Raw genomic sequence first — 13666 nt, forward strand, 5'->3', positions numbered from 1 at the left:
TAGTGAGAATGAAATGGGTTCTGGGCTTGAAGGTTAGAGGAAAGAATTGTGTTTAAATGATGTGAACCGGGGAGATGAGACTAGGCAATGATAGGGTAATGATAGAAGAACTAAAGCAATGATAGCTAGTCTTTAGCTCTTACAACATCATTTCAGCTTTTTTTAATTATTATATTGAAAGTTTAGTGTTGCCGATGATCTCTCCTCATTTAATTCTTTACAAATAATAAAATAATATTAACATGACACATTCTTTCATGAGTTTATTAGTTGACGCATTTTTACTGTTTAATAGGGTAATAATAATCCAATACAAATATTTTTGTACATTTTATTTAAATCATGTTTTTTAATTACCACTGGTTTGATTTCTGTAATCCCTTAGTTATAGACCATATTTGAGTTTATTTTACGTCAATTAGAACCACATTGGATGGGTTACAGCACAAGAAAACAAATATGGAATTTTTGTTTTCTCGGGTACTGTTCATTTGGTAAATCCAAATTTTTCGGCCAATTTGAAAATTTATAACTAATTCTAGAAAAATCAAAATAAGGTGGTTCCAAGTTTCACTAAAAGCTTTCAAAGAGATCTACATGAAAAAAAAAATACTTTCAGGGCTAACTCATTATGGAATAGTGCCGGAACTGTACGGAATTTACACTGTTCATATGGTCAAAACTGTTTTCCAAATTTAAAGCACTGACTTTGAAAAATCACCATAATCTGCACACATCTTCAATTCCAGTGAATTGCCCATGGATTTAAAGCTCAAGATGTGTATTTTAAGCATACAAAATTTCATGGCCAAATTCATATAGAAACTACTTCCAAATATTTATCAAAGTTTACAACTCCATAGGCAACAATTTCTAGCATCATTACATACATATATCAAGTTCATGCCATGGAATGTAAAACTGTGAAGCTATTCTTCCATTATGCTCTTCCCTCTTCAAAGTGCCTCTACCCCAACTTGAATCATGGTAAATTTGGGAAGAGTGAGATTTCATAGGAATCCCAATAGCAAGATAAAATCAACTAAGCATTAACAAACATCATGATCACACAACTTTACTAAAAGCCATTGTTAGGGAACTAATACGAGCTCATACCTTGTGAAACTCTAACATGAAATAGCCAAGGTATAACATTGGAAGGAGCAACCACAAGTCATACATAAACTTTCATATAGCTCAACCATCCAAAGGCAATAACATAAGTATAACAACAATGCAATCTTAACAACAAAGTTAATTAAATCTTGCTACCTCAAGTGAACTAAACCTTAACTCTCTCTCTTCTTGTTCTTGGCTCCTTTCTTCACAAATATCAAAGCCTATCTAACAAGGGGCATAACCATTATATTCCATATCATATCAAAACTCAATGTTTAAATTGAATAAAACCCTTAATCTCTTTTTCTTTAATTTTTTAGTTTTGTTTCCATCCATCCATAAATTATTCCCTTAGGCCAATCCTACATGATTTTTCACGTAGAATCCAAATATGACTTTAAAATTATGAAATTCATCTTCCTTCTTCTTGAACCACCCCTTAGTCCGAGACACTCTCTCTTTTTCACCTAAATTTCCAATTTTGATTCTAATGCTTCCAAGACTTGTTCCTTGAGTGTATCTTACATAATTTTTCATTCTAAACATATTGAAAGTATCAAAACAAGCAAAATCCAATCCTAGGTGAAAAGTCCTCTTGGCTATGGGGTATCCTAAATTTTCCAACAACAACAATATCAACCATAATCACATAATACCACTTGATTCAAGTCATAAACAACCTCTTAAACTAATTCCCATCATCAAAATCATCCTCCACCATTCCTATATAATTTCGGCCAGCAAGAGGTGAAGGGAAAATCATGGATTTTCAACCAGAAAACCCAAGATTTCTAAGCATTAAACCAACTAGGATTAACTACTAACCTTGGTTCCAAGTTTGGTTGATTGATTTATTGCTTTGTTCTCCTCTTTAAGCTTCAAGTTTTCAATTGTTGAGAGTTTCCCCTATGAGAACCAAAATGTGAGGGAGATGGGAGAGGAAGATGAGATTTTATAAAGGTCTTTGGACAATTTTGCCCTAAACCCTTTTCAAATTGCCAAAATTATGTGATTGGTTGATAATTGATATATATGACGTCATAATTCCTAAGGGCTTATGTCATGCACATCTTGAAACTTCTCCTTGGTTCTTCCACCTTCCAAGTGGCACCAAGAACAGCTTAGTCAAGAAGGAAGAAGATTTTTCACAATATATGCTGTATAACTTTCTATCAGCTTAAGTAACTTTTGTACTAGCAGCACCATAATTGTCCCTGATATTTTTTACCACTTATCCTCATCTTTTACCATTTACTTTTGAGTCATCACCCCTCATAATGATTGTCAAAAGAATAGAAATTCTAGTAAAAAATAGTAGCTAAAAGTATTACTTTTCCTTTCGAAAATGCTTTCTAGAGTTTCAGGACTTTGAAAATTTCTCTGTTAGTTTTAATATCTCTCTTTAATTCCAAAGAAATTTTGTGAATTTTTCTGGAATTTAACTCCTCCTCTAGATATTTCTTTTTGAATTTCCTAGATAAAAGCCTTAATTGGCCTAAATAAGCTTTAAATATTTTTAAAGCTAATCTGGGGGTAATTTGGGAACAAAATTATCTCTAAAATGTTTTAAACTCTCAAGGTATTTTATCCATATTTTTTCCAATTTTTCTGAGGCCTTGGAGCACATGAAATAATTAAATTTGACTAATTTTTCTTAGTTAGTCAAATAGTGTGAAAATTACTAGAAAATTAATATTAATTAATTTCCTTCATATTTTTGACTTCTGGGACCATCATCCTGTTCCAAAGAATTTTCTCTAATTTTTGGGGTTTTCTAGGAATTTTCATAGCTTTCTGTCATATTTCTGTAATTTATGCTGACTTGCTCAAAATACTGAAAATTCCATTTCGGTCCCTATCCTGATTTCACATTAAAAGTTGTGCAATTTATATTAATACTAATATTCTAGCTCTTAACCATCTTTAGAGTAAGTATACCTTAGTAACAAAATGCTGGATGTGACAATTTCAGTCTGATCCTGATCTGACCTATTAACCCTCAATCTATTGTCTTGACTGGTCTGATTTTTTGAACCTGGGTAATGACAAGTTCTAGAATAGAAAATAACAAAATTTAAGATTTATTTATTATTTTTCTTATTTGAAATCTCACTATAATTCTCCCCGAAAAAAGAGTTTACCAAGGTGAGGAAAGGGAAAATAAATAAATAATTGTGATGAACCTCCTTTTTTTTTAAGGGCAACTCCGGTAGAAATCACTACATTTTAAATTAGAAATTGTTATAAAAATATGTACAAATATAATTAAAACCTATTAAAGTGATTAAAATAATTCTGATTTAAAATTGATTAATTTTAAAGTTCTTTTTATGAAATTCTCCTTTTGTTGTTTGTATTTTTTTGGCCAGAGCATACATGTACCCTTATTTAATATTTTTGTGATTTAGTAAGGAAAATAATTAGAAAATATGGAAGAAAATTATGGACATGTTAGATAGAAAATAACGGGAAGAAGAGGTACTTGTGACCTAACAAAATGTTATCACCCATTCTGTTAGGATAAAAAAAAAACAAGAAAAAAAATAAAAGAACAAATATTTAAATGACTAAAATACTTTTATATGCAAAAATATATCATGTTTAACATCAAATTTAAATATCACAATATAAAAAAATCATACTCCTCCAGCTATTAGTATAAGACCTATTTAACTAATTTGATTAAATTAAGAAAATTAGGTAAGTTAGTTACTTATAAGAAATATGACATATTTTTTTAAAATACCATAACTATCTTCTTTAATATCCTTCCTCTCTTACTTACTTGATTATTGATTGATGGAATATCTATAGGGGTAATTTAGAAAAAAAATTGATAAATATAAAAATAGGTTTATATTTGGACCAAAATTAACTTCACAATTTGGTCCTATATTAAGGATCAGAGGAGTATAACATAAGCATTATCAAATAATTCATGTTGCTACATTTTTTTTTGGTCAACATGTTGCTACATTTTGAAACGAAAAAATTTAGAGAAAAATGTTATTTTGGAAGGTAAAGAAAAATAAAGGTGAATAATTTTTAGAAATTAGAGATAATGAAATGAAATAAATGAATTATGCGTTATTCAATATTATTAATGAATGTTAAAAATATAATATGAAAATGAAAGAGGGAGGGCATGAAGGGAACATGAGTTTTTTTTTTTTGTTTTAATTTTCTCTTCATATAGAGAGCCAAAAGTTAGAAAACAATAAATAAGTTCCACGTCTCATTTTCTCTTCAATTTTTCTTTTCTCTCATTTTTTCTCTCCCATCCAAATGAGGGAAAAAATTACTTCTGTTCTCATTTTTTTTTCCGCCCTAATTTTCTTTCCCTTCTTATTTTCTTTTCATATAAACATGGGGTTAAGTTTAAGCTTGACAAAGGTTGTACTATCTTTTGCTAGGGAAAATAACTCTCAGGTCCCATGCAACAATTCAAAATATAAAAGAACAAAACTGCTTTAAATCATTTAAGGCAAAAGTGTATATTTAATTCTTTAATTTTATATAAGGTTTTAATTTGATTCTTTAACTTTAAAAAATATATTTTTTGTCATTTAATTATGAAGTTATTAGCCTTAAATGACGATGTTAACAATCATGATTATTTTAAAAATAAAACTTAACATCTAGCATTTGAGATTAGCATTTTAAAACGTCCTTCTATCTACCCTCTTTAGTATGCGTCCGGAAGTGTTACAATTTAAGCAGATCACGAAATAAGTACGTAGATTGAAAATTTACATTTAATTTCTTATGTTACTATTCACTGGTAAATTTCAAATTTTTTGTCCAACTTTAAAAATTTATAACTAATTGTAGAAAAATTATATTACGGTGATCTAATTTTCTATTTAAAGTTCTTTTAATTTTCTATAGTGAAAAAAATATAAATATGGACTTGAACATTGTCAATTTGTACAATTAATTTGTCACATCCTATTAATTTTAGGTCAAATGACCACAAAATACCATAAGAAAATCAAAAAGATAAAACAATCATATAAATAAGCAAAATGACCAAATGGGCATGAGATACTAATTTGAAATTTGCACTTTTGGCGTAAAGACTGAAATATCCTGATTGGTTTTGAAAACTGAGGAGTGTATTTGTGCAATGGAGAAGGGGAGAAACTGACTTCCTCCACTCCACGAAACTAAATCCAAGTTCCTCTAGTCACCGAAAAGAGTTCTTCGAAATCACATTGCCACTGTCACAGGAGTAGATTGCCATCGCTGAAGTTGATTACCGTTGTTGAAGTACATTATCCTGTCTGAAATAACTCGTACTCCCTAAGATTGTCGTCGTCAAGGAGGTCGCTGAAGTAACACCAACTGTGATAAACAAATAGGAAGCTTGAATATTATTTTTCATAAAGCATTTTTTATGGGTCCTCAAAGCTTAAAATGTCATTATCTAGCATTCCTCTTTCTGGTTTCGTCTCTATTCTTCGTGTAAAACCCTTAACCTTAAAAACATTATAACGCATCTAAAATCACTACTATGGTAGAAAAGGAAAATCTGATAAAATGAGCTACCATAGTAGAAGGAAAATTTCATATTTTTAGAAATTGACTTTCAAACTCGGGTCAACCCGTAATCTATTGCATGCAACTAAAAATCATTCATTTACATCTACTGGGCCTCCGAGCCTCCGGCCCGGGTAACAACAGACATCACATCAGCCCATCTAAATGATTCCCAACCAAATGATCCAGAGTTCATAAAACACTAGCAATGGCCTCCGGCCAACCAAAATAAGGAGATACATTCTCTCCAGTTTACAACAAAGTCGGGTAATCAAATATATCAAAAAGCAGTCCTAAATGTGGCAATATATACTAGTCATACATATACAAATGCTAGAGGCCTAAAGCTAACCAAGCTCAAGCCTCTGCGTCTCTTCCTGATGGCCCATGCCCGGAACCTTCACCTGAAAACATTGTAAACCACGGGGTGAGACAAAGTCCCAGTAACCAACCTTTCCAATACTAGGTACTACTAAATAGGTGCTTGTGAGGTGTCAAGTGGGGCAGTTCACAAGTAATATAATAACAAGATAGCCACAACAAGTTATGCAAGTGCAATGATGCAATCCCAATAACCAAATCCCTCACTTTGGGGGATTTTCAGGAGTCGAAGCCGGCCTATCCCTCACTATGGGGGACGTAAGGAGCCATAAAAGGCCTATCCCTCACTTTGGGGGATGCAAGGAGCCAAAAGGCCTATCCCTCACTATGGGGGACGTACTAAGCCAACCATCATGCATTAATGGAGGCCTTACCACATGGTAGTAACTATCAAAAACTCTCACCAATTCCCAAATCATGCATTATGCTCAAATCATAATCAAATAGTAATTGAACATCTCATAAGTAACTTCATTCAGTGGCATATCCTTCATAATTTCAAGATTTCATTCATCATCAATCAAAACCCCACAAGACGGTTTTCCCTTTTTATATACAACATATAGTTTGAACACAATTACTACTTGGAGCACAAAACACAAATCTACTCACAATACCATAGAAGCAAGTATTAAGGATTGGAAAGTGGTTACCTCTCGCTTGAGCAAGGAATAACAAACCAACGATGTGGCCCCGTGCACCACCAAGACTCACAACCGGTCTACACAAGCACACAAACACACAACCATCATATATTAGCTTTCAAACTAATAATGTGGCCAAAACAACACTTGGGGACACAAAATTCCTATCTCCCACCAACTCTACCCAACTCAAAGGGTATAACTATCAAGGCAACACTCCAAAGTTATACCAATCCATTAAAACCTTAATTCCTTTCCAAACATCAATTAAAATTCACAACCTCAAGGACCCACTATGGAATTCTACACCCAAACATCCCATTTGAGCAATTAAGGTTCCAACAACAATTCTAAACCGATTAAACATCCAATTTAACCCTCCTTAACATAACCCAATTCACAAAACTCAGAATCAACCTCTACATTGTCATCCTCAAACCCAAATCACCTATTTCCATAAACCCTAACTCCAAAAATTCAATATTCTTTAAATCCAAGGAAACTACACCGATTAAATACTTAAACTAACCCAATGCAATCAATTAAACTCAAGACAATCGGTCAAAAGCCTCAGTTCCATCACAACCTAGAAAATCCTAGGGTTCCACCACAAATCCTCAGAAATTCCAAGAAAGAAAGAAGATTAGAGGTTAAAATCACTTACTTGAGGTAATGGATCCTTAGAAATGTCTTTCCCAAGCCTCAAAACCGAAACCCTAGCAGAGCTCCTCTCTCCTCCTTCAGATTTTCTAATTTTTGCACAACTGAACCCTCCAGCGACTATATAGATTCGGGACCTTTCGCCGCGGCGAACTAATCCCGAGAGGGATTACTCGCCTGAAAACCCGACTTCGCCGCAACAAACTCCAATCTTCGCCGCAGCGAAAGCTTCCTGAGAGTAAACTCTCGCTCGCCTAGAAGAACTTCGCTGCGGCATGCCCTTACCTTCGTCGCGGCGAAACCTTCCCGAAAGGGAAGCCTCGCTCACCTGAACAACTTCGCCGCGGTGTCCCCCTGACTTCGCCGTGGCCAAACCTTCCCGAGAAGACACTCCCCTCTGAGACTCCCGGTAAACTTCGCCGTGGCGAACATACCCTGAGAGGGGTACGTTCACCTATTCCTCCAACAAACCTCAAATTCAACCCAAACACCCAGATCAAGATTAAATTGCTAATCTATCCTCAAAATCAACCCAAAAGAGGCTATTAAAACCCGATAAAACTCAGGATGTTACACTTCGCATAAAACTATTTACAGGGAATGTGAAGCTGCCTGATTTTCTAGTATTATTAAACCATTTGCCTTGAATTTTACAAAACATATACTGGGATTTACAACTTTCGTAGTGAAAGTGACTACTTTGTTAATGAATTTTGCAACCTATTTTCAGGTGATGGACAACTTGTTTCTAAAAACCAATAAAATTCCATGCTAAATTTGACAAAACACACAGTGGGATTTACAACTTTCGTAGTGAAAATAACTACTTCTTCAATGGGTTTTGCAACCTGTTTTCAAGGGGATGGGCAACTTGTTTCTAAAAGCCAATAAAATTCCACGTTGAATTTTACAAAACACATAATGTGATTTACAACTTTCGTAGTGAAAATAACCACTTCTTAAATGGGTTTTGCAACCTGTTTTCAAGGGATGAGCAACTTGTTTCTAAAAATCAATAAAATTCCACACTGAATTTTACAAAACACATAGTGGGATTTACAACTTTCGTAGTGAAAATAACCACTTCTTAAATGGGTTTTGCAACATGTTTTTAAGGGATGGGCAACTTGCTTCTAAAAACCAATAAAATTTCATGCTGAATTTTATATCATAGTGAAAGTGATCGCTTTGTTAATGGGTTTTGCAACCTATTTTTGGGAGATGAGTAACCTGTTTCTAACCACTAATAAAAAATTTCATGTTGAATTTTACAAAATACATAGTGAGATTTACAACTTTTATAGTGAAAGTGATCACTTCTTCAATGGGTTTTGTAAACCTGTTTTCACCAAATGGGCAACTTGTAAGCATAAATAAACCATTTAGTGGACGTGCACCTGAAGTACATCACAGTAAATATTGAACCATTAACTTTCATAATTAACTATATGTGTAATGAAATATACCATTCATGTCATGTATTTACCAAAAACCAGCAGGCATATGACACCATTTTCTGATTTTTGCTACATTATTCACCAAATACTAAATATAAACCCTCAAACCTAATAATCATGTCCCTATTTCACCATGAAGCAGCCACAAAAATGAACAACCTAAACCCCACCATCAACTTCTACTCACTTACATAATCCCACAGGTTCACTCCCTCTCTTACTATAAACCCTCTTACCCACAATCATAATCCACCAAATCAACAATATCTAAAGAATGGTGGTGTGGAGGAGTAAGATAATAGCATTTCTAACATTCTTCTTTCCTTCTTCACGTGTTTCATCAATGTTTTCCTCTGTTTGCTTTCTTTTCACCTTCAGCTTCTTTTTCTCTCACTCCATGGGCAATTCAGTCTTTACACCAAAAGTAAAAATTCCAAATTAATATCTCATGCCCTTTTAGTTATTTTGCTTATTGGGATGCCTATTTTGTCTTTTTTTTATTTTCATATGGTATTTTGTGGTCACTTTCCCTTAATTTTAACCCTGAAAATGAGGAATATAAAATAGACCATGGCACAAATAGGGTAGCCAATAGAGAGACGGTATAACTTTTGAACTAAAACCAGACCAGAAACCAGACTGTCATTTTCAAAATATGTTGTCAATATTGAACAAAGTGGGAAAGTGTACCCAAAATTCTAAAAAAATTTCAAGAAATCATGAAAAATAGAATAAAAAGTACAAAACAATATTTAAGGCTTGAAAAATGAACATAGTATGAAAATAATTTATTTTGGAATTTTCTGTATTTTCTTAGAATTTTCGCTAATTGATAAAAAACTGGCCAAATTGAATTATTTGAAATATATATGGGCCTCAATAATTCATAAAAAAATTAGAAAAATTATTTAAGAGGTTATCATGAATTTTAAAATTGTTCCTAACCACTAGAAATGCAGAGGTTAGCTTTAAATTACTTAAAGTTGGAATTATATTAATAAAGGATTAATTTCGCAAAAAATTTGATTGAAGAAGTTATAAGGCAAAATAAAATTTGAAAAAAATTAGGGAAACCACTCCTCATCAAAATAAAGTTATTAGCACAAGAAAATAATTTTTTGGAGACAATGAATTTAACAGGATCTAGAAAAAACTTAACCGATATCGTGAAATTATACAGTACAATAACTATAAGCTTAACGGGGCCAAATTTTTCCCCATTTTTCTAACCTAAATGGCACCATTTGAGGAGGGTGAGGACCTAGATGGAATAATACAATTTTTTTGAAGAATATAATTGGAATTTTGAATAAAATATGTGGATTTTTATATATAGGAGCTTATGTGTCCCATGAGGTGGCACCTTGATTCAATTTGGAGGACATCGAAGAGGGCATGTGGTGTGCTTGAAGAGGAAGAGGAGAAGAGATGATGTCATGTGTCATATGGTAAAAATCAAGGGTTAAACGAGTTACCACATGACCTAAGACTAAGGTAATTTTATAAATATATAAACTTAATTATTACATTCTTCTCTTCTTTCTTTGTTCTCCATCATGCATTCCTCTTTTTTTGCACATCATACCTATTATGGTTGGTTAAATGAGGGTGAGATTCATAAGGATCTCAGTAACAAACAATAACTACCTAAACATACATGGCAAACTTTGCATTCATAGAATGCTTGCAATTTAACATATTTATAACATAATGACATATTTGAAAATCATCATACATTTATTATAAAACACATATACCTATGGCATACTTTAAACATATTCACATTCACAATATATGAGTTCATAAAATCACATAAACATGCAAACATACCATACATCCAAGTAAATACCAAGCATATAAAAGTTGGGTAAAGTTTACTACTTTTAACTTTCACATTCAACATTTCCCCTTGCTCCTTTTGCTTCCAACTATCAAGGTTGTTTGATCAACCTTTCCATTCATCTTTCTTGATGAATCATAGAATCAATGACATTCATACTTTGCTAATTAACATATTTTAACCTCTAACTTTTGAGTTTTAATTCCAATCTTTCTAGAATTAATTCCACATGCTATTTCTTTATAATGTTGCATGTAGAATTCATTTTCAAGCTCAAAATTATCAAAAACAAACTCCTTGCTAGTCAAACTAATCTGGTCGAAACGGTCTTAGGGCACAAAATTTCATTTTCAATTTCAATGCTTCCAAACTTATTTTCTCATTCTAAACTCAATGGAAGCATCAAAATTATCAAATTATAGTTCTAACTCAAACCCTAGGTCTGGTCAAAAATTACACAAGTTAAGGAGAAGTGAAATTTCTTACAACTTTATCACATAATTACTTGATTCTTGTTCTCTTCTAGCCTTTAATTCTTAAGTTAACTTCAATCAATTCTTTCCTCTACTAATCTAGATTTGGACAGCATCTCATCATGGGTTTTATCCTCTCCAAACTCAACAAAATCCGTAGTCAAGCTTCGAAAGAAGTAGGATAGCATAGACTATAACAAAAATCATGATCATACCTTATTTTGGAGTTTAGACTCGTATGGAACCACTTGTTCTTCCTCTTCTCCCTTCTTTCCTCCATAGTTTAGCCTCCCTCCTCTTCTTTGCTCTCTTGGATGAAATTCTCCACACAAGGAAGGGAGGAGGTATTTCTAATTATTTGCTTGGATTTTGGCCCTTGATCTTGCCTCAAATTACAAGGGTTATGTGGCTCATGATCTAACCATCCATTTTAACTCTCTTCTAAGTGTACAAATCCCATAGCTTCATGCTTAATCCCTTGCCATGTGCACTTGCTCTTCTGCCCTCCATTCTAACTTAATTACTTTCCATATGTGCTTTTAATATTTTCATGTGCTAGTTATAAATAATATTTAATTCTTCTTCTGACTAAGAAATCATCTAATCCCTTCCATGTCCCCTTATCAATTGGCAATAAAATAGGGAGAAAAAATAAAGGAAAAGTTGTGCACAACCAAATCTTTAGCTACTCCTACACTGATCTTGCCATTTTACACTATATCGGGTACTTTTTCAGGTCCTGGCTTACCTAATACCACTGAGACATGTTCTGAAACCCTTTCCTCGTCACAAATAAGTCCACATGGCATTATATAACATGCATAAAGAGGGAGTGATACTCTTCTCTTTATTCTTTCATTAAAATATTTAATAATTTTTATTTTGGAGTAACTTGATTGAATTCTTTCTATCAGTCCATGACTTTGAGAATTTGTTTCTAGGTATCAATACTACCTTTTCATCATGGGAATTTGTCTAATTTTTTTAAGTCAAAAGTCAACTCAGATGGTTTATTTTGACTTTTCTCAGATAATATATAAATAGGCTTTAAATTCTGTTATAGCCAACCTCTTTGCTTTCTAGGGACAAAATCATTTTTAAAACCTATGATAATTCTTCAAGTATTTATTCCCCACTTTTTCTTTAATTATCTGAGGCTTTATCGTATTTTAAATAATTCAATTTTGACTAATATTCATAATTAACCAAAATCTTGGGAATTTAATCAATTTGCTCCAAGGGTATTTTTTATCATTTTTAACCCCTTACGAGCCTCAAAACCTCATTTCCCATTTTTTTTAGAATTTTCTAGAATTTTCTGACATTTTTAGGCATACTTTCAACCTCAAACTTTTCAAATTTACAATTAGGTCCCTGTTCGGGTCTAGCCTCAGGAATCATCTCAATGAGGTTCTTGGCATAATCTTTGGCTCTTAATTATCTCCAATTCTCATACTCAAGCACTATAAACTTTATCAGAGTCTCTAACTTGCCTATCTCGTGGTTCCAAAAAGCTCTTACTTTGCGATTTAGTCCATGTGAATCTTCTCATCCGTCTAGGAAAATTCTGAACTCCTGCCAAAAGAGGTCTAGTAGCCTTCACATTTTAAACTAATTATGATACTTCTAGGCCACAAATTTGGGATGTCACACATTTAACATCTCAATATCATCATTTTTTGCTATAGTTTGTAGGGTTAAATGACTAAAAATATTTTTTTTAAGTTAAAAAAAAACAAATTGAAGCTATAAAATTAATTGGAAATAAATCTAGTGCAAATTTGTTAATGCCCTCAACTTTAAAAATAGGGAGAAATTCCTTTAACCCCCAATATAGACACTTAATTTCTTCTAACCCCATAAAATTCTGAAACATTGCATTCTCTTGAATCAAAATAAAATTAAATTTTTTAACCAAAACATAACTAAACAAATTTTATGAGGTGAAAAAAATGATGCCATTCTTCTTTTTCCTTTAAAAAAGGATCAATCACTTCCAAAGCTTCAACAGCCAGCCGGCTGAAGCTCCAACTTCTAGCACACCAAAATTACCATGACTATTAAGCCATCCAATTCATTTAATTATATAATACAAAAAAATATATGTAACAAAATAAATGCAAGTAGCTCGGAGTGAATGAACAAGTAAAATAAAGGAGATTTACAACATAAATTAAGCAATTTATAAGAAGTATAAAGAAATTCACAACTTCATTTGAGGTTTTTATAGAGAGAAAAATGTCAGAGCCAAAGTTTGGATACCAACTAATTTACAATTAAAAATTAGGTGATTTATAAGAAACACAAAAAAATTAACAAAAAAAAATTAGGCAATTCACAAAAAATATAAAGAAATTAACAACAAAAGTTAGATGATTTGCAAAATACTAAAAAAAATTAACAACAACTAGATGATGTACAGAAAATGTAATATCCTAAATTAATTTTTAGGATTTATGTAAATATTTTCATTTTAATATTAAAAAAATATTTTATTATTATAATAAAATAATAATATTTTAATATATTATATATTATTTTTTAAAAAAATGA

This window comes from Neltuma alba, unplaced genomic scaffold (assembly GCF_004799145.2).
Source record: "Neltuma alba isolate B1F8T4 unplaced genomic scaffold, ASM479914v2 tig00010840_pilon, whole genome shotgun sequence".
Classification (NCBI taxonomy): domain Eukaryota; kingdom Viridiplantae; phylum Streptophyta; class Magnoliopsida; order Fabales; family Fabaceae; genus Neltuma; species Neltuma alba.